Source organism: Ciconia boyciana, chromosome 15 (assembly GCF_034638445.1).
Source record: "Ciconia boyciana chromosome 15, ASM3463844v1, whole genome shotgun sequence".
NCBI lineage: Eukaryota > Metazoa > Chordata > Aves > Ciconiiformes > Ciconiidae > Ciconia > Ciconia boyciana.
The window spans coordinates 12868449-12887268 of record NC_132948.1 but is presented as its reverse complement, the minus strand read 5'-3'; the positions used below and the strand labels follow the sequence as shown (position 1 = coordinate 12887268).

The 18820-nt window shown below is 39.8% G+C and overlaps 1 protein-coding gene across 2 annotated transcripts in view; it reads right to left on the bottom strand.

Moving 5' to 3' along the window:
• Positions 1 to 18820, bottom strand: part of ADGRD1 (adhesion G protein-coupled receptor D1) — a 155958-nt gene that overhangs the window by 8325 nt on the left and 128813 nt on the right. The window lies entirely within an intron of this gene.

The following is an 18820-nucleotide window of genomic DNA, read 5'->3' as shown; positions in this document are numbered from 1 at the left end:
ACTTCATTATATCCTTGATTAAAAGTGTATGTTGAAGTACTGCATAGGCTTCAGGTTTATAGGGAAATCTGGAAATTTTTTTTTTTCTATATTGATTCGTATCTTTATGTCCTTGGCCATAAATATTTCTGCACAATTCAATTTAATTCTGCAAAGAGTTTGTTTAGCCAGAAAATGAAGGACTACCTTAAAGCTTGAGCTCTCCTATTTAATTTAAAAAATGAATTTTAAAAGACACAATTTTAGAACAACGGATACAAGTTTCTTTTCATGAATCAAGGATATTTGGGGTTTTTTTTCTCTGTTAAGATTCAAGTTCATCACCTCAACTTTAACATGCGACATGCTCCAGCGGGGAGCTGCCAGCAGAGCACCTCTTGCAGCAGACGTTGTGCAGAAAGAGCTGCCTAGTCCCGCAGAGCCCTTGTGCCTTCGGGAAACTGCACCCGTGCAGGACTCGGGGCAGAGGCAGACTGGGGGGAGGAGACGGGAACACCTGGAAGACGGATTAGGCACATTCGGATGCCGTGATGGTTTAGATGTCCTCTCTAACCTGATACAGCAGGTGATTAGGATGCCCAGCACAGCTACACTTGTAAAACTGTCTCGTTACAAACCACCCTTTTTTCTTTTTGTCTTTTGTTCTCACACTCTCAATTTTTATAAAATTTGCAGTTTGGAATATAATTTTCCCCGGCTGGTTTGTTGCCAAAAATAAGTAATCTGTAATTTGTAGTTGGGGACAGAATAGATTTAGGTACTCAATTTCAATGTTTTCAAAATCATTCTTACAGTTTGGATTTTCAGGAGCCTTTAACATGACAAATGCCGTATATATATTTTTTAAATAATGTATTAATAAAAACTGCTCACTATTAAGCACCGGGTTCAGCACATGTGCAGCAGAAATACATAGCTAAAAATTAAAACAAAATACAGACATGTGGGATTTTTCACGCAAACGTATTAATGTTTCATGCACATCCATTTAGGAGAGCAGCTATGTGAGGGTGAAATTCATTTAAGACTGTCTAAGGGTCAGCTCTGCATATGTATCACTTAAATCTCATTAAGTCTTTTCTTTTTTTTCCTAATTATTGCAGAGCTTTCTATGCTTGCGTGCTCTGAATTTCATCGTAGGTATGAAATTATTAGTTCAAGGTGTTCATGAGCTTTGCTCACCAAGCAAAGGACTCAGCTCTATTGTTCCTGGTCCTCTTATTTTCTACCACTTACCCCTCCCCTTCCCATCCTTATTTCATTTTGCCTTTGAACTTTAAAAAAGAAAAATACTAAATGTAAAATGCTGCGTCAGAAGACCATTAAGGTGGCAAGGTTAAAAAAAATCTTAGAAATACGAAAGTTAATGTTCCACTAGGCACATTAATTCCAACACACTGCACATACTTTATGGTTTTTTATCCCCATTTTTCTTTGCTACATGAATATTTTAGTAGATTAGTTCTAGTACACTAAGATACAGAGCGCAATCAAATACATGTTGGTTTTGGAGAAGGAATACTGCATGACTTAAACTGTGCAACCTTAAAAAAAAAAGGCACTACCACCACTTGAGCTTTATGTTGTCTATGGAATTGGTGACATGGAGAAGCAATACTTTGGGCAGGTCTTACTTTGCAGATATTGAGGTCCAGCCCCACCAGGATTTCGTAAACCTTGCTAAAATCTTTCTTTGTCCTTGTGCCCTAATGTGTCAGGAAACAGAATGGCCATTGCCTTATAAAGGATCCTCTCAATTTCTCCTGTGTGCCCCTTCTCATACTCCGGCCTTTGAAATTAGAAGCAACCTAACAGCCTGTTTCTTCCATACTTTTAAAAGCTCAGATATTGTTACTCTTCTGCAGTCTAACAGCATTAAGTTTGGTGAGCTTTTTGTCTCTCTGCATCTATATACACTGAATGATCAGTCCTGGAATTAATTAATTAGGAACAAAGCAAAACCAGCACAAAAGACTTCTTTTCTCCTTTCTATTGTTTCCTTTTGCCAATATATATATATTTTTTGAAGTATGTACCTGTTATTACTTCGTATTGTAGACGGCTTCTGGAAAATACAAAAATATCCTGAGTCTGATGAAATTTTTATAGCCAGTATATACGGAATAGCCTTTGGGATGTTACTAGCTGTACATAGCCTACCTACCAAGTCAGTCTATGGGTAGGGTCGTTGCTCACTCTGCCCCAACACCACCAATCTCTTCAGCTGGGCTGCAGAGACTTCTGAAGCACCGCACACCAAGAACCGCTTCGGCATGACTTGACTTCATTCAGATTTGCATGCTTGCTGGTTTTGCAGGCAAGCAGCAATGAATTAGTGCTGCACAGTGCCACATCCTCTGCCATCAGATCTGCAGAGGCTGCTCTGCAGACATTGCTGGTCCTTATAAGCTCATATATAGCCCCACTCTCCCGGGCACTCACGTATGAATCCCGTTGGTGGGGCGGGGAGGGCAGAGCCCTTTGAAAATCCTTAGAAAAATTTTCTGATACACTTCTTGCAAGAACAGCGTTAACTTTATTCATTAATTGTTAATCACGCCATTTAACGTGCACTCACCCTTTAAATCTCCTCTTAAAAAAAGAATTTTTTTCTTCCCTTTTCCTGTTCTTACAGTTTAATTCTAGTTCCTGAGAAGTAAACCTTGCTCACCAGAGATCTTTGACTCCAAATTTCTTCAATTGGCTTTGTTTGGTTGCTTTTGCTTTAGCATTCAGTTCAGTGCAGGATTTGGATATTTTCTGTAGGTCTTGCTCAGCCAGAGATGGCCTGTTAGCCAGTGTTTTACACCACCTGAGATCCTGAAGTGTGCACTAATCAGTCAATAGAGGAAGGGAAGTTTTCTGAGTTGGACAATTATCATAGCCGTATTGAAGTCCCAGTGTGCAAGAAGTACCGGTTTCAGCACCTCTGAGACATATTTTCATTACCAACATAATATAAAATCATTGCACTGTTACTGAAGTTACTGGGAACATTTTTCCAAAAGCAGAGTTGGGCCTTATAGTTTTATCATATTCGCAATTGGTTTGGAACAGCTCTACTCAATTGAGATTGCTCCCTTCCCCTTATTTAATCTCTGCCCTTTTCTGCTATTGCCCCAAGCACACTGTCGATACCTTACACCGATGCAGAACGACTACACTGACAGCTACAAGAAAGAAATTTCACTGCTTGCAGAAAAAAAAAACTTTATTACTACTGTGAAGGGGACCCCTCATTCACAAATCAATTTTATTGGCTATATATGAAGCACTAATCCTTTTAAGACTTCTGACATCCACTTCTCAGTCATGATGCCTGCTGAAGAAAGAACTAAATTCAGACCCATAAGCCAAGATTATATAATAATTGGAGGAAACACTGCCTAAAAAAAGCAAAAATCCTTCACAACAATTCACCAAAATTGTTACCCCGACAAATAGGCCTTTTAACTGAAATTGCTCTCGTTTCTTAAACTCTTCACTAGCCGCTGTCAGCAATATCCTTTGTACTTTATATAAAAATAAATAAATCAAAAACCCTGTAACTAACATTTCAGACTAATGCTGGGAAAAGTTGAATTTAGCTTCAGTTTCCCATTTGTTACAAGTAGCGTTCACTAACCTCTAAGCTGGAAGCTGGAAAGCTGCTGGGAACCACATGCAGCAATTCTGACTACAAATAAAAATGTTTTTCTTTCCAGTTCGGCAGTGCTTCCAACACACACCTTGTCTGCTCCGTCTGACCAGCACTCCGGCTTTCATTCCTGCTGGTGTCTGAGGAACGGCAGTTCTTCTGACCACGGCACCCGGGAGTGCCGCCTGCTGCCGCCCGCTTTGTCACCTGATTCTCCAAGGAGCAACAGCAATACTAAGCGATTTAGGTGGCGAGTTGCCACCAACATCAGACAGACAAATGGAAGAATACTGATAATGCCTCATCTTTTTTAGTGAACTAGGCAGTGAACGGCAATGAAAACATACACAACAGCCTTCGGGGCTGATCCAAAGCCACTGGTATCATTCGGAGTCTACAGGATCAAGCTCCCTTTCACTCCTCAGTAAAAAACAACCAAGTCTCAGCAGAGTAATGCACTGTGGGTGGTAGAAGCAGCTCAGCAGAGTAGCCAAAGCACAGCCTCGAGAGTCAAATCCCTCAGGACCCCTTCTAACTTAGCAACCAATTTACTCCGTACATTGCATGCAAGTGACATTGAGAGTAGGTGTTTGGGTTTTTTTCAAAATGAAATTAATCTCTGAACTCTGCTAGACATCTTGATCTAACAAGTAGAGCTCTCGTCTCAGAAAGGACAGACATGGATTTTAATTCTGCTCCTGCCACTGAGCAGCAGCTCATGAACTCCTGCAAATACACATACACTTTTTTTTTCCTCCTACACTTTGTCTTGGCTATATAGACAATAAGGCTGATGGCACAAGGAATGTCTTTTAATTAGCACATACACAGTTCCTAGCCTAAGCTCAGGTGATTTCTAGGCACAACTATAATAAATTAAAAAAAAAACAAAACCACAAAACTACTGGTAACTGCAGATGCCATTTCCCATTTTCCCAAATGTTATTTGCCCTTTCAAAGTGATGTTGTGAAACTGAATAAGAAATACGTACAGACACTTCAGGTCATTGCTTTCTGGTGGATGCCATTTATAATCCAGGGAAGACGCCACTAGTGAAAAGTATTGTAGCTACGAAAAAAAAATCTAGGCTGCAACAGCAACTAAACTCAGATTTATTTTTATCATGTGAGTGGGAAGGGGGGTGGCATTACTCCTTTTCTGTTACGCTCAGTGTACAATACCCAGCCCTCTCACCACAGACCCTCACAAGAAGGCAGGTGCTGCCAAAGCCGTGCCACTTCTCCTAAGTCTTTCCAAAAGCTAAAGTTGCCTTTAGTAGATACAGCATTTGCCCAGAATATAGGAGGTCTGGGCTCAAATCACTCTTCTGCCTAAGGGATTGCAGTTCCCTTTTTTCCAGAAGAGCATTTTGACTCCCTGCTTGATGCTCATTCTCACCTCTTGAACCTGTTCCACTTACATTAAGTAATTATATATTCACTGGGTCAGAGAGAGAAGGTGTACTCCACAGATTAGTTGTGAGGCACTTCCCTGAGAGAGAAGAGTCCTACCTAATCCTTGCTTTATTAATATTTCTTATTTTATATTAACTATTCAGTGGAGCAGGGACTGAAATCCAAGTCTCCCTTCAAACCCCCATCAAGCCTGACAAAATAACGGCCATGAACAGAATGGAAATGCCTTAAGAATTGTCATGCTGAGAAGGCAATTCCAAGGGCTAGCAGCATTGACTTTTGACTTCAGCACCTAACCAGGGATTTAGGAATCCATGCCTTGCTAAGGCCTCCCACAGATCAAGTCCCATGTCACCTCCATCAGTTCCTGATCCTAAAGCTACAAAAGAAAAAAAATACTTCCCAAAGAAAGTAATAAGTACTTAACTAAAACATGTCCTTCTCCTTGTCTTTAATGCAAGCTATTAAGAATGAAAACGTAATGTCCTTGCAAGCTGAGTTTTCAATTGTTACAGTTTTCCCAGGGGAACTGAATTTGCAGTGGGATTTTTCCATTCTCTTTCCAAAATTCCTTTCTCCAACATTTTTTGACACTAATTCTCTCCTTGCGCTGCTGCTGAGACAGCGTTCTTTGCTTCTCAATCCCCAAGCCCAAGGTTAGAGCTAATTTTCCACTGAACTGTGCCATTGAGTCATCAAAGAAAATAATAAGAGCTTATTCTCACAGTAGAAGAATGTTCCATATCCAACCAAGGAGTATTAATAACTGGGTTTGGCCGAGGAGATATAGTACCTGCACTGAGAGGCTTTGTACCACAGGATGCCCAGTTGTACGTGTATTCATTCCCAAGAGACACCCAAAAGCTCCTCTGTTCTTAGTGAAGCCATCATTTTTAAAAGGTGACTGGGAGCTTTTGCTAGTGAATAGCCTTGTTGTACAGTTGTGCTTTAATCGTCAAAACATTGTGCCTCTCTGTGCTTCCTTTCATGCTCTGCTCCTACTGAAGCATCACTTGAACCTCAGGAAGAGCCCCAGTGTAACAGAATATGTTTTCTCTTTCCCCTAGCAACCCCTAAAAGAACAGGCAGTATAAATATTTCCAGTGAGATGATCACTTAAGATCTGCTGAGTACCATCCTAGGCAAGCAATGATACAATCCTTTTGCGTACAATAATTTATAATAAATTCACAAGCAATGGTGCATTTCTTTAAAATCCAGGTAGACTAAAGGGTTGTCTGTTTGGTGCAGTCACAAGCTAAATTGTTTAGAAGTCCAAAAAATGGGGCTGCTGAAAAAGTTTTTTGGGAGACTCCAGTAATGGGTGACAGAACAAATTTCCCAGCAGTTGGTATTGACGACCACAGCCAGAAGCCAAAATAATCACATTCTCAGAAAACCATGTGGAAAATGAAAGCAACTTAAAAGAGAAAGGAAAAGAACAAGCCCTGATCCTTACAATGGTGAAGATTTATGGATTTCTTGAACACAAACCGTTCACTTCCCTATTTCTTACAGTGTTTGGTTCTTCCTTAAAAGCTGATTCTACAGTTACTTTAAAGGAAGTAAAAGGGGGAAAAAAGAGAACAAAAATATTACCCACTTCCACTTCAGGTTTTCTTTAATAGTCTCACAAAAGCAGATTGACTGGGAAGTTTGGAGGGTTTAATTTGTTGTTTTAAAAATAAAATAAATTGCAATGTTCTAATGGGTCAGGTCTTTTTTATATAGCATGCTATTATTAAGCACCGGTTTGTTTCCAAAGGTGGAACAGTCCTCTTGTTTTTTCAGTTTGCACCCAAGCACCCAAGAAAAGAGCAGCATTTTTTTCTCACAACCAGACAACAAAAACGACACAGGAGAATTTGGTTTTATCCATATACAGTTAGCCATGAGCTAGTCCTGGGTTGAAAAAGGTTACGGTATTATTTCTGTTTCTAGACCAGACAAAGATATCAAATAATTAATTGCCAAATATGACCATAAAGACAGTTATAGGAGCAACATATTAATATGATAATCTAACCTTGGCTGCTCTGGATGCTCTGCATATGTGAAAACAGATGTTCCTTCAGACTCCCCCTTCTTCTAACAGGGACCTAGAGCCTAGCTCTGCATTGGACTCGGACCAGGAGAAGGAATTCGTTACAACAGCTTATTCCCAGAAAACTCATTACCTGTCTCTTCCAAGGACAAGGCGATGGAAATGTTCCAAAGGGCTAGATCCTGCCTGTGGGTGCCAGATGGACCAGGCTAGATGTCATCTACTTCTTTTCTCCAACATTTGCACCTAATTATTTCTTCCACTACAGTCTCCATTGTTTTATCCATTTTCAAAGCTCCCAGTGCAGGATTTCTTCCATCTCATGACAGCTTTCTGTATAGACTATCCCTAGGTATATTGTCCGTGTGAGGCATGAATCTGCATTAGCCCAACACTTACTATTTTTAAGTGGCTAAATCTCTGCAAGTCATCTTGAAACAATATACTGAAAATTAGTCTTATTGCACTATTTACAGCCATCTGAATCTTTTTTATAGTTATTATATCATGCAGTGAAAATCTTTGTTCTCCCAGCAGTAAACCAAGATGACAGACCCAGTGCTAATAAAGAGGGATTGTCAAATTACAGAAGTTATGAAAAGAACCTCATAGTGTTCGCTTTTCCTTACATAACAGGAGATTTGAGGGAAGAATTCACATGACTGGAATACTGATATGAAAGGGCACAGCTTGTTCAGAAAGGACACGCAGGGAAAAAGAAAGGGTCTATCAAAAATGTAGACCTGCTCAGAGAGGCAGAACTATAGGCAGACAGAACTTTCAAAAATCTCTGCGTAAAAATAAAGGCAAAGGAAATGGGAACAGTATGGCAGCGTACACCTATTTTGGCTTGCCAAACCAGGAGGCTAATGTGGATAGGGCCTTTTTTTCCCCTAAACATCTCAAGAGTTGTCCAAAGCACAGGATTAGGTGGTAACACGGAGCTAGCTTCATTTAATTAATGATAATGATAATGAAATACAGTTTATAAAACTGGTTTTTTAAGACTTATAAAACTGCAGCCAGTGATGTAACCCAATGACATTTTATTTTATTTTTTCTTACTCTGGGATGTCAAACCAGGAACATCATATGTCAAAAATACAAAGTAGCCCTACTTTGCGCTCTGTGCTGGTGATGCCTGATCTGGAGCATCGTGTTGGGGTTTGGGTATCAGATTTCAAGAAAAGTGTGGTTCTCTGGGAAGACTCTGGAGACAAGCAACAACAATGATTGGTAATCTAGAAAACGTGGCCTGTCAAAAATGGGACAAGTTTTGAGTATATAAGTTTGCAGGGAAAGAAAGAAACTGTTGTCGATGTCCACTGGAGAAGGACAGGCTCCTCTTTGTCCTTTCTTAAACTGTCCTTGTAGAAATGTCAAACTTTTTAAGAGAAGCCATTAGGAAAAAAACTTCTGAGCTAGCTACAGCCTGGAGAGACTCAAGCTTCCATCACCGGAGACTTTTACCAGTATAAGTGACCGTGTTTTACACACAATTCAAAATGGTCAGGAGCAATTACACAGCCAGTTACCACTGTTCAGCTGACAAGTGGCGATGAACTTCATAGCTTGGTAGTTCTGTATGCCTGGGAAGACCCAGAAAAAGCAGCCTCACAGAGATGGGGCTTGTTGGAAATCTGTAGGTTTGGCCAATATTTCTGGCTCTTAGCTTGAAGTCAGCGGGGCTCATAGTTTAATTTAGGATGACAAAGTAACAATCACATCAGCCCATACACAAAATTTCTGTGGAATAACATTCACCCCCCCAAGGAGCTGAACTCTGAAAATGATCTCTTGACCTAAACAGTCTCAGTGACCCTTACTTATGCAATGATATCAACAGAAAGATCGTTCTCCCATTTCCATGGCAACGGTACCCATGAACAGCAAAGCTATCAAGGTTAGGCATATAAACTGAGAAAAAAAAGTAATTTTCTGTGTAATGGTTGATATGAGCTTTAACTGCAGTAGTGGCAAATAAATAGCCGTATACTTGCTTGATTGCCTGTCTCAAATGTACATAAGGGAAAAAAAAAGAATTGCTGAAGTACAACTACAATCACGCTGCCTTGCTGTCTGGTTTCTTAAAACTGCTAGTGACTGCTGCTTCGGAGGTTAACACAAACTGCACAAAAGCATTCAGCTATGCAATGCTGTAATGTGAGGAACTTGATTTCTTATTAAGCTGGCATTAAAGAAGCCAGGCAACATATGGCTTTTATCGCGTTTATCAAAGTTAATGTCATAGCTGATGCTGTATTACTTGCAGAAAAGCCCAGTCAGAAAAGTTCCAAAAAAATATTTTCTAATTTGCCAAAATCAGAATGTTTTACTAACTGGTTTGATTCCCGCCTTCTCCCAGGGCCCTGCTTGCAAATGGAAAATACGGAAAAATCTGCGTACTTCCCTACTAACCTCCTAACCTCTGGTCCCCTCCTCTTTCCTCCCTCCCCGCTTTGCCCTGTCCGTGGGGTCTGCAGGAGCAGGCTTGCAGGCTGTCAGCCAGCTCTCTCGAGGGGTGCGGGCTGGCCGCGGAGGCAGCTGCCTGCTGGGAAGCTGCCACCACTGCCAGCACTTGTGTCTGAGGCTCTTTTGGCTTTTTGGAACCGTCTCGAGCCCTTTGCTTTAGTAACACGCTGCAGTATTAGGTACGGTTGTGGTTCCATATACATTAGAAAATGAAAAATAGACTCGGTGGTCATTATTTTCTTAATTTCTGTGCTGAGGATTCGCTGATTCTCTTGTTCTCTACAGTGGGCTCAGACAATAACTCATGACAAGCTCCTTTATGCGGCTCCATACATATTTATGGCTGTCTTACTGCTGCTTACTTTTTTGAACAATCTGAACCATTACTATCTCTACTCAGATTAGAACATCCAAGGCTTCTTTGTTCTGTTACTGTATTCGGATGTTCCCTAGTTTTTTAATATCTTTATTAAAATAAGGCATCTAACTTGGGAGGGTGGCTGGAGAAGCTACGGGAGACTCACTGGGGATAATAAACAGAGTAGAGTTAAAGAAATGGCTCTTCATGGGGTGATTACAGCACCCCACTTTGAAAATCTCACTATTCCTGATATTCTCATGCTTTTGATTATCACCTGATTTAACTGCCTTTTGATTATTTCTAATATTGTTCCAAAAGAAAAGTGCTTTTTGTTCAGTTTCTTTCACTAAAATATATGTTTCTGCCTCACATCTTTTTCAATTGAAAAGAATTGGGTATAATTTCCAATTTCTATTTCCAAAACACCTGCAACACATCTAGAGTTAATGGCATTTCATTACTTACCTGAAGATAGTATCTAAAAGTTTAAAAGGACTTTTGATTCTAAAACAGGACCTTTTCTTTATTGTAAGTACCCATATTTTTCATTTATTTAATTTCTTTTTGAGAGAGCATTGTTGGGAAAATATGTAAATCACACTTAGCTAAGAGCTGTGTCAGACTGGGTAGTGATTTACAAGGTTGCCTAGAGCTCTGCACAAGGTGCATGTTTAAATAAGCATTTACTTTATGCGATGGCATATATAATATTTGTCTTATTATTCTGCATAAAGCTGACATAGAGTTCTAGGATTATAAATTGGACCTAGGATGTAAATGCAGCAGTTCAAACAAACTCTTGAAGTTATTGCTGTTCACAGTGAATTGTACCATTTCATTATGAACGACCAGCATTTAATTGTTACTCTGGTACCAGGCATAAAGCTATGACACATAACGCTGTTCTCCTCCTACTGGTATTTTCATGGCTTAAAGTCAGATATTAAAAGATTGAAACCTAAAAACAATTGCGAAATTTTTAAAACAAAAGAATGTGAACTTCAAAGCTCTTCTTCACTGTAGATTTTCAAAAGCTGAAACTTTCTGTTGTTGTAATTCTTTAGACGACATGCTATTCTTTAGACAACTTAGGGGGGGCAACACCACACCTGCATTGTTCCCATATGTCACAATATCATATCGCTAACAACGTCTTTGGCCCGACTCCTGTGTATGCTGGCACCTTGTATACCGCGAAAGACTCGTCAGGAATGATCCAACCTTAGGCATGTGGGCCAGAAGAGAGTTTTGTTCTCATTAAATGCTGTATAGATCCTGATTTGACTTAAGGAGACCCCCTCTCAATGTAGTACACCCTCAAGCTCCTGCAGAGAACAGCCTTCACCTGCAGCGACCGCTCTCAGCGTCTATCAGGGACTGATAGGGTAGAATCAAGAAATTGATTCAACCATAGATCAATAAGCACAACATAGGTTTCTAGACATTGAAGATGAGAAATAGCTCAAGGGTGGCTTGGTGTGGCCCCTTCCCTCATACCCTTCCCTTCCGTTACTGATTCTGTTGTGCTCAGAGCAAGGTTTCATCGTAGGGATTTACTAACCGAGTTTTAATAAACCTCATTCTATCCTGACATTCAGATATGAAACAAACATGCCTAAGCATCTCTAATGAAAAGTATTATATCCTTATACTCAGAAAATCCAGCACCTCTTAAATATCAAATTTTCCTAGTATATTTTGTATGTATATCATAGAATCATAGAATAGTTTGGGTTGGAAGGGACCTTTAAAGGTCATCTAGTCCAACCCGCCCTGCAATGAGCAGGGGCATCTTCAACTAGAAGTCTTACTGCCCTTCCTAAAACAAGAATATATTTCATCTTACTGCCCTTGCTAATACAAGAAAGAGACAGGGACACGAGTATCAGAGCTGCTTGTTCCTTTGGAGCCCACAATCAACAGGCCCTGATCACCCTGGAGCAGTAAATCCTGTTTAAGGAGAAATGACAGACGGAAAACAATTCCCACAAGGGATGATTTTGACTCAGAAGGAGACAACCAAGAAAAAAAGAAGCTGTGGAAGGACTCACAATGTCATCTTGTCCAGCTCAGCCACGAGACAGGATCAGTTGTTGCTCCTGGCACCAGAATGAGCCCTGACAGACATTTGTGGAACCACTTCTGAAAGCCGTTCAAAGACAGAAGCTCAGCAGCTCTCCCGGTGATCAACCCCATTGCTTTGCAACTCCCCTCCCACTATTGGAAGCTTGAAGATATTTGATTTTTTTCATCAGTTTAAGCCTATTACTATTTGTCCCTTTTTCTGTGGTTTTGCAGAGTAGCCTCCTCTCTGCAGCTATGTTTTACACACTTTTAAGCTTTTATTACTCCTCCCAAAATGTACCTGAAATGCACCTGAACAATCACAACAGGGCCTGGAGCCTTTCTCCAGTGCCATGACTCTTAGCATCTGCGGTAAAGAAAGCACTCCCATTACTGTCATTATGGTTCCCAAAAGACTAGCACTTCCTCATTAATACTCTCATTGGCAGCATCCAAACCCATGTATTTTTAGTCTAAAACTCTGAGTCTAATAAAGAGATACCCAAACTGCATTTGTATTTGTCATATTCAATGAGCCAAAAATTTAATTAGGTTGAAGACATTATCATTGGCAGTAGCACTTCAGCTCACTAATTGTCATTGCTTAATACTTTCATTTTAATTATTTCCTTTATTGCCAGTCAACTCTCCTCCTTCCAAGAGTTTCCATGAGGTACATCACTCATGCTGTTTGAAGCCACGTTCAATGAACATGATTCCTGACACACAATTAGAAATTGTCAAGAAAAGGAATTGCTGAAAGCAGATTTGGCCTGCCACTCTAACTGACGGCTCTCCTTCAGCAAATGGGAAAAGCTCTTTGCTTTGTCAACACAGCACACAAAAGCAGGGGCTCCGTTTCTCCAAGGGTTGCACTGCAGCATCTGCCACCCAGAAAGGCACAGAAAGGATTTTCTAGTACTACGGATTTTGAATCCCTGTAGACTTTCAGAAGAGTTTGCAGATTGTAACTTGCTCCTCACTCCTCTTGGAAGGGGCGGGGGGGGGGGAGAAAAAGAAATTCTCTAATGGTATCACAAAGGGGTGGAATTTAGTTATGGAGGTAGCTCCTTTGGCAGGAGAGCTCTCACGAGAGCTTCAAGCAAGTGTCGTGACTGACAAGTACATTCTGTGAAAATGAACAGCTGCAAATAATCCTTAGAAAGAGAAGTCTTTGGACATCAAGTGACATGAAACAGGAATGGAATCGCAAGAACAAAATGCAACACACGGTATCTTGCAGAATAACGCCGGATGTGAAAAGCAGCAAGGCTATCAGCACGAACTCGGAGGATGGGTATCCGAGACAAAGGGTGACTGGGCCGAAAGGCAGGCGGTACGTTTGTAAACAAAGTAAAATACTGATGCAGAGTCATGGCATGGAAGGGATCATCGATTAAATGGATGAGCAATTTGCCACAGCGCATTCGGCGTGCTGCAGGGATATAATAGATGGCATTGCAAAGTGCTTTGGAATGGTCAATTACACGGTTAAACCATACAGATGTCTGCAGCATCATGAGCTGTTGGAGGACAACTCTCTTGTATTTGTATCTGTCAAAGGGAAAATCTTTCTGTACAGCTTATTTTTTTTCCAAATAACCAAAGCAAGGAATGGATTTGCATTAAACCTACATACTCTGTTTTCAGTTTTATCCAAAGTGCTTTATGCTGTATTAAAAACCGCGGAAATAACACAACAGCTTACATGACTTGCTTGCCCTGCTGAGCTTTCCTTGAAGCCCTGTTTTGCTCCCATGCACTGCAGCTACTGCCATTTGTTCCAATTTTTAGTCATGAATTTAACTAAACAGAAAAAATGTTTTTCCTTCACTCAATAGAGAAATAAGAGTCTGGTTTATTTTTTTACTGAGTAAAGATCAAGCTTTGAGGGACGAAGGAAATGAGTAAAATGAACGAAAGAATGGGGTAAAAAGCTAAGAAATATTTCTAATTTTGTTGTAATTGCTTTCTCCGTGGATGATTATGATAGCTATCACTTCTGGTTCACCAGCTTCTGAAGTGTACACTTTATTAAAAAGATAGAGATTTTTCCAACTCATTGGACCATTTCAGAGTAAGCAGTGAGAAAGTATTCAATAAGAGTTGGACTTGGCAATTTATTCAAGAGAAGGTAATGAAACTGTCTCTTCCGGACAATTCGATGCAGAAGCGAACTAGCTGGGAAAGCGCAGTGGTATGGCTGAGCACCCTATCTTTGTTTCTAGACTAAAACTACTATTCCTGCAACAGAGATGTGCTTTGCATTTCTTTCTCTATTACGGTTAATATTAGTCTTAGTGCAAAACTAAGGTCTTTGAAAATTGTATTATACTTTAAGCCTTGTAATCCAGGAGCCAGGTAACTCATGTAATCAAACAACTACCTGTGATAGACTTAATCAGGGAAGATTTCTCCCCACGGGTAATGAAATGCGCACATTTCTAAAACACATTAGATCTCTTTTCTCACTGTAACAGAGAAGTAACTTCCCAAGTAAACACAGCAATGAGGCTTTGAAGGGGCAGAGCAGCAAGAAAAAAGCTATTTAGGTCCTAATAACAGTTAATGAATGCACTGAGTGGAATTAAGACTTTACATGCAGCAGAAATAAGTAAGAAAAAGAGTTTAAATGGTCCATAACTCAGAAATATAATCATATGCCTTTTCAAGCACGTGAGCAATTCCATTAAAGTAATCTGGTTTAATTGCATTAATCTCAGAGAGACTACTCATATGCTTAAACTCAAACATATGATTAATTATTTCCCTAAAAGAGGGCCCAGTCAAGAAGAATGGAAAATGCAAACAAATGTATGTATGGATTTAAATGTTTCAAGGTATTTGATTCAGCATTCTATAAACTAAAACATTCACATTAGCTTTTTGGTTGAAAATCTGTTCCTTGGATGCAAAATATTCTCAGAAAGCAGCATGTGAATTATTACACAAAACGATTTTGCTGAGAGTCAATAGCTAATAATCTAATAAAAGGTTCAGATATAATCAATCACAGCTAAGTGAAACAGCTCATATTCTATACACATGTTCAATGTGCTTCAGCAAGCAATACAAAAAGCATGTTCTTAAGTAAATTCAAGTAGTAAATAGGAGCTGATAATCATTCTTTGCTCAGCTCTTACCAGTAAACTGCTCTTGCAGAATTAAAGTTTCAGACGCTAAAAAAGTGACCGTTTTCACACACACACACAAATTCCTACAACGACCAAATACTTACTGTTCAGACCATCACAGGAGTCTGTTATGCATTAATTAGCATCTCTGATCATATGCTGATTAATCAATTATATTCGTTTTGCCCTAAATTATTGGGTATTTTGTAGTTTATGTATCATATAAACTTGTCCTTTTATTCTGATTCTTCAGTTTATCCTATATTTTATTTTTGGGGGTGCTATTATTATTTACTTTAAACAAGCAAACAAAAAGACCTGTCCACACCAGTATCTCTGAAACTAGAATAAAATGTTCGGCAAGATGCTGTCCGATATCTCCACTGTGACAAGCAACACCTGAACCTGAAGAGGTCAATCAGCCCATTGCACTTTATTCTGAGCGAAATGCGAATGGGGAAGATTAATGATAAATTAATTTTATGATAAAAAAGGAATTTTGTTCACAACTTTCTTTTCTATTTTGGCTTTTAAACATGAAGTTCGACGGACGCTGCCTTCAGAGCAGAGCACTGGCTCACCCTGATGTATATTCTGCACTCGCGCTTGAGTCAGCATTAGAGAGGACCTGTTGCCATACGAAAAATCAGGAACAATTAGTCTAAATAATTACATCAGTTTATTGCTGTCTGTTGCCAAGAGAAACAAGCCTTGTTGGTAATATCCACTTGCGTTGCCAAGTAACTTAATCTTTAGGGAAACTAAATACGCTCCAGTACTAGCACTTCTCTAACAATAAATATCCTTTCTAACTGATATCATCATGGCTCATAACTGCATCTTTGTTCTGACAATTTCCTAAGGTAATCTCTGCTCGGTTATGGGTTGATGGCCTCAGAGGCGTGAGTTATCACACCTGCCTTGAGATGTGCACAGAGATGGGATCTGAGTACGAGCTGGGCGGTCTGGGCTTCCCTCACAGCCACTGGGGAGAAAGCAGGACTGTTAAGGCAAGTGAGAGGAACACTTAACAGAGGAGGCCAACTGCATGGTAGAAGCGCCCATTTCTCCATCGATCAGGAGTCCAGGTGGAGGTGTCAGCCTTGCTGAGCTCTCAAGTTAGGAGAGATGAATCCAGGTCAGGTGGTCTCCCATCCAGGCTGCCAGCAGAAACGGACGCCCGTCCTCGTCAGCATGATGAAACTTTGCCTTTGGCAGCAAAGACTGGCAAGAGGCGAGCCTGATGACGAGCCTGTTCTGTAAAACCTGTAGGCTGGGATTTTCAGGCTACGATGGCTGTTCATATTTGAACTCAACAGCAGCTGCGAGCGTGAAGCCTCTCAGTCGGGTGCGTAAAGGCAGATATAAATATTGGCCGGAGTTACCAAGGAACGGCGAGCTGGCACCAGCTTGCTCTGCCCTCTTCCCTCACCCTTCTGCCACAGGCACCTCTGTCGTCCTCCAGCCAGTTTTGCTGTGCCTTTCAGTTCATGATCACTTGTAAACTTGGAAACCCTGCTGTTTAAGTGCTATCATCCAAACTGTTGCAGACAGCAACTTACGCTTTCTCATTGTGCTTTCCACTTAAATTTCATTCCAGCTTGAAAAGACAGCACTGAAATCCCTCTTTTTTTCCCTCTCAAGTTTCTTGGATTGAGCAAGCTTCCCCTCCACGGCTCCTTGCACTGCAGTTCTCATTTTCTTTTGTCTTTGGCTTTCTGAAGCCATGAACACGGGCCTAAAAAACCCCCTTCTGCCTTACGTACCACTTCACTGCAGCAAACAACTGCAACATGGTGACAAAGCGCTTTCTTGTCCCACCAAAATCACGTTGTGTCATTTTAATTCAGCTGTGTTTCTAAGAAGTGCTTGATAAATTCTTTCTAACGTCTTGCAGTTTCCCCCATAGCTGACATCAAACGCACTGTTCAGATGGATGCCTGACAGGCCCTTTATTTAAGGCTCATATTACACAAAACATTTTGCAGTCTTCAGTGATTCCTCCCAAAGCCAACTGAACTTGTTAATTCAAAAACTACCTCGTGGTCCTTGCTGCCAGCGACTTGACAGAAACTACAGAGCTTATAGCGTTTTTCTGATTTCTCCGTGCTCTCTGTCACCGATTCGTTTTGCTGTTCTCATCCACTCGCACATGTTAACAACCTCTAATCACCATCTAGGATCCTTTAGTGGTTGGAGGCATGGTTTTTTCACTATGAAAAACATTTCCCATGCAGCTGTCAGAACAGAACCCTCTTTCGTTTTGTTCCCTGCTTTTTTGGAAAATGGTACCATGGACAGAATGATTTCACACTAGACATACAGACTTCTCACCTGTGTAAGGAATACTGATGACAAGAAAATGAAATCCTGTGTTACAAAAGCCTTATATTTCTCTTTTTTCCAACACACCAGTTACTTTCTCCATGACATCCTCTGCACATGAACCTCTAATTCATCATGCCTCACTGCTATGTTGAATCAGGGTATAAATACTCTCTAAGATTTTATTTGGACAGCTATTTATGCCCTTCTCATTTCAAATTTCTTCTGAGGACCCATTTCTGTAATGATATCTACAGAAAAAGAGCTATTCTATATGTTCTGTTTACCTTCAATTATATTTTATTGAATTAATTTAGTTCTATGAGGAAAGCTGTTCTATCAGAGCACATTGCTGCTTAACCAATAATTTAATGATTGAATGCTTCCAGATATATCTTCCCATTAATTATCATTTTTGTCCACCACCATCACTTTTGTTAGGTCAAATCCTAAAACTGTATTTTAAAAATTGGCACAAGGAGCATCTCTTAGCCAGGGTGTCTGGAGAATTCACATTTTCAGTACAGAGCTCCACATCCATTCCAAATCTACAGTTGATAATATTTGAACTGAGAATATACACTCCTGATTAAACGGATTTCATCTTATTCCTAGACCAACCATTCATAAATTGTTTTACTTATGTACACACACATATTTTTCTTTAAAAAATTAATATATATTAGTGTGCAAGGTACAGTGTGTCTTGAATCAATTATTTGTAATACAAGTAAGGAAATATCTAAGTACACAGAGCCATCTGCGTAGCTCCTATTTATGGAGGATGTTCCTTTGTCTTCATAATTCTAATAGTTTATACAAATTGGCATTGACAATATACAGTTATTTGCTTCCTAAGGTTCTATATTTCCTTTGTATTTCTGAAGGTCACAGGGACTCAGCCAAACTTGAAACAGTCATTTTAATTCCCAGTCTTTTCATTTCAGTACAATGTAATTATCTTATAGATTTTTTTTTTAGAGTTATTTACCGTTTTTCTTTTCCTGTTGGATAAGTATACAATAACTAAACTAACTTCAATTAGGTAACTGTCACCAATATTTAAAACTTAATGGCATTTTAAAAATTACATAAGTAATCCAAGCATAAAAATTATTCTTTATGATACCATTTCAGAGCAGTGGCACCAACTCCTTATCATACAATAGCCTGTGACTCGGAAACATTAAACACAAACCATCATCACATTTTTCTTCTACCTAAGTTACATATTCCTTGAGTTATATACAGTGTACTTTTTATATTTGGACTAAAGCACCTTTAGGAGATACGAAATACAAAATGGAATATTCAGGATCTTACTTTAAACTCAGTATATTAAATTATCTTCTTAGCTACCCATATGT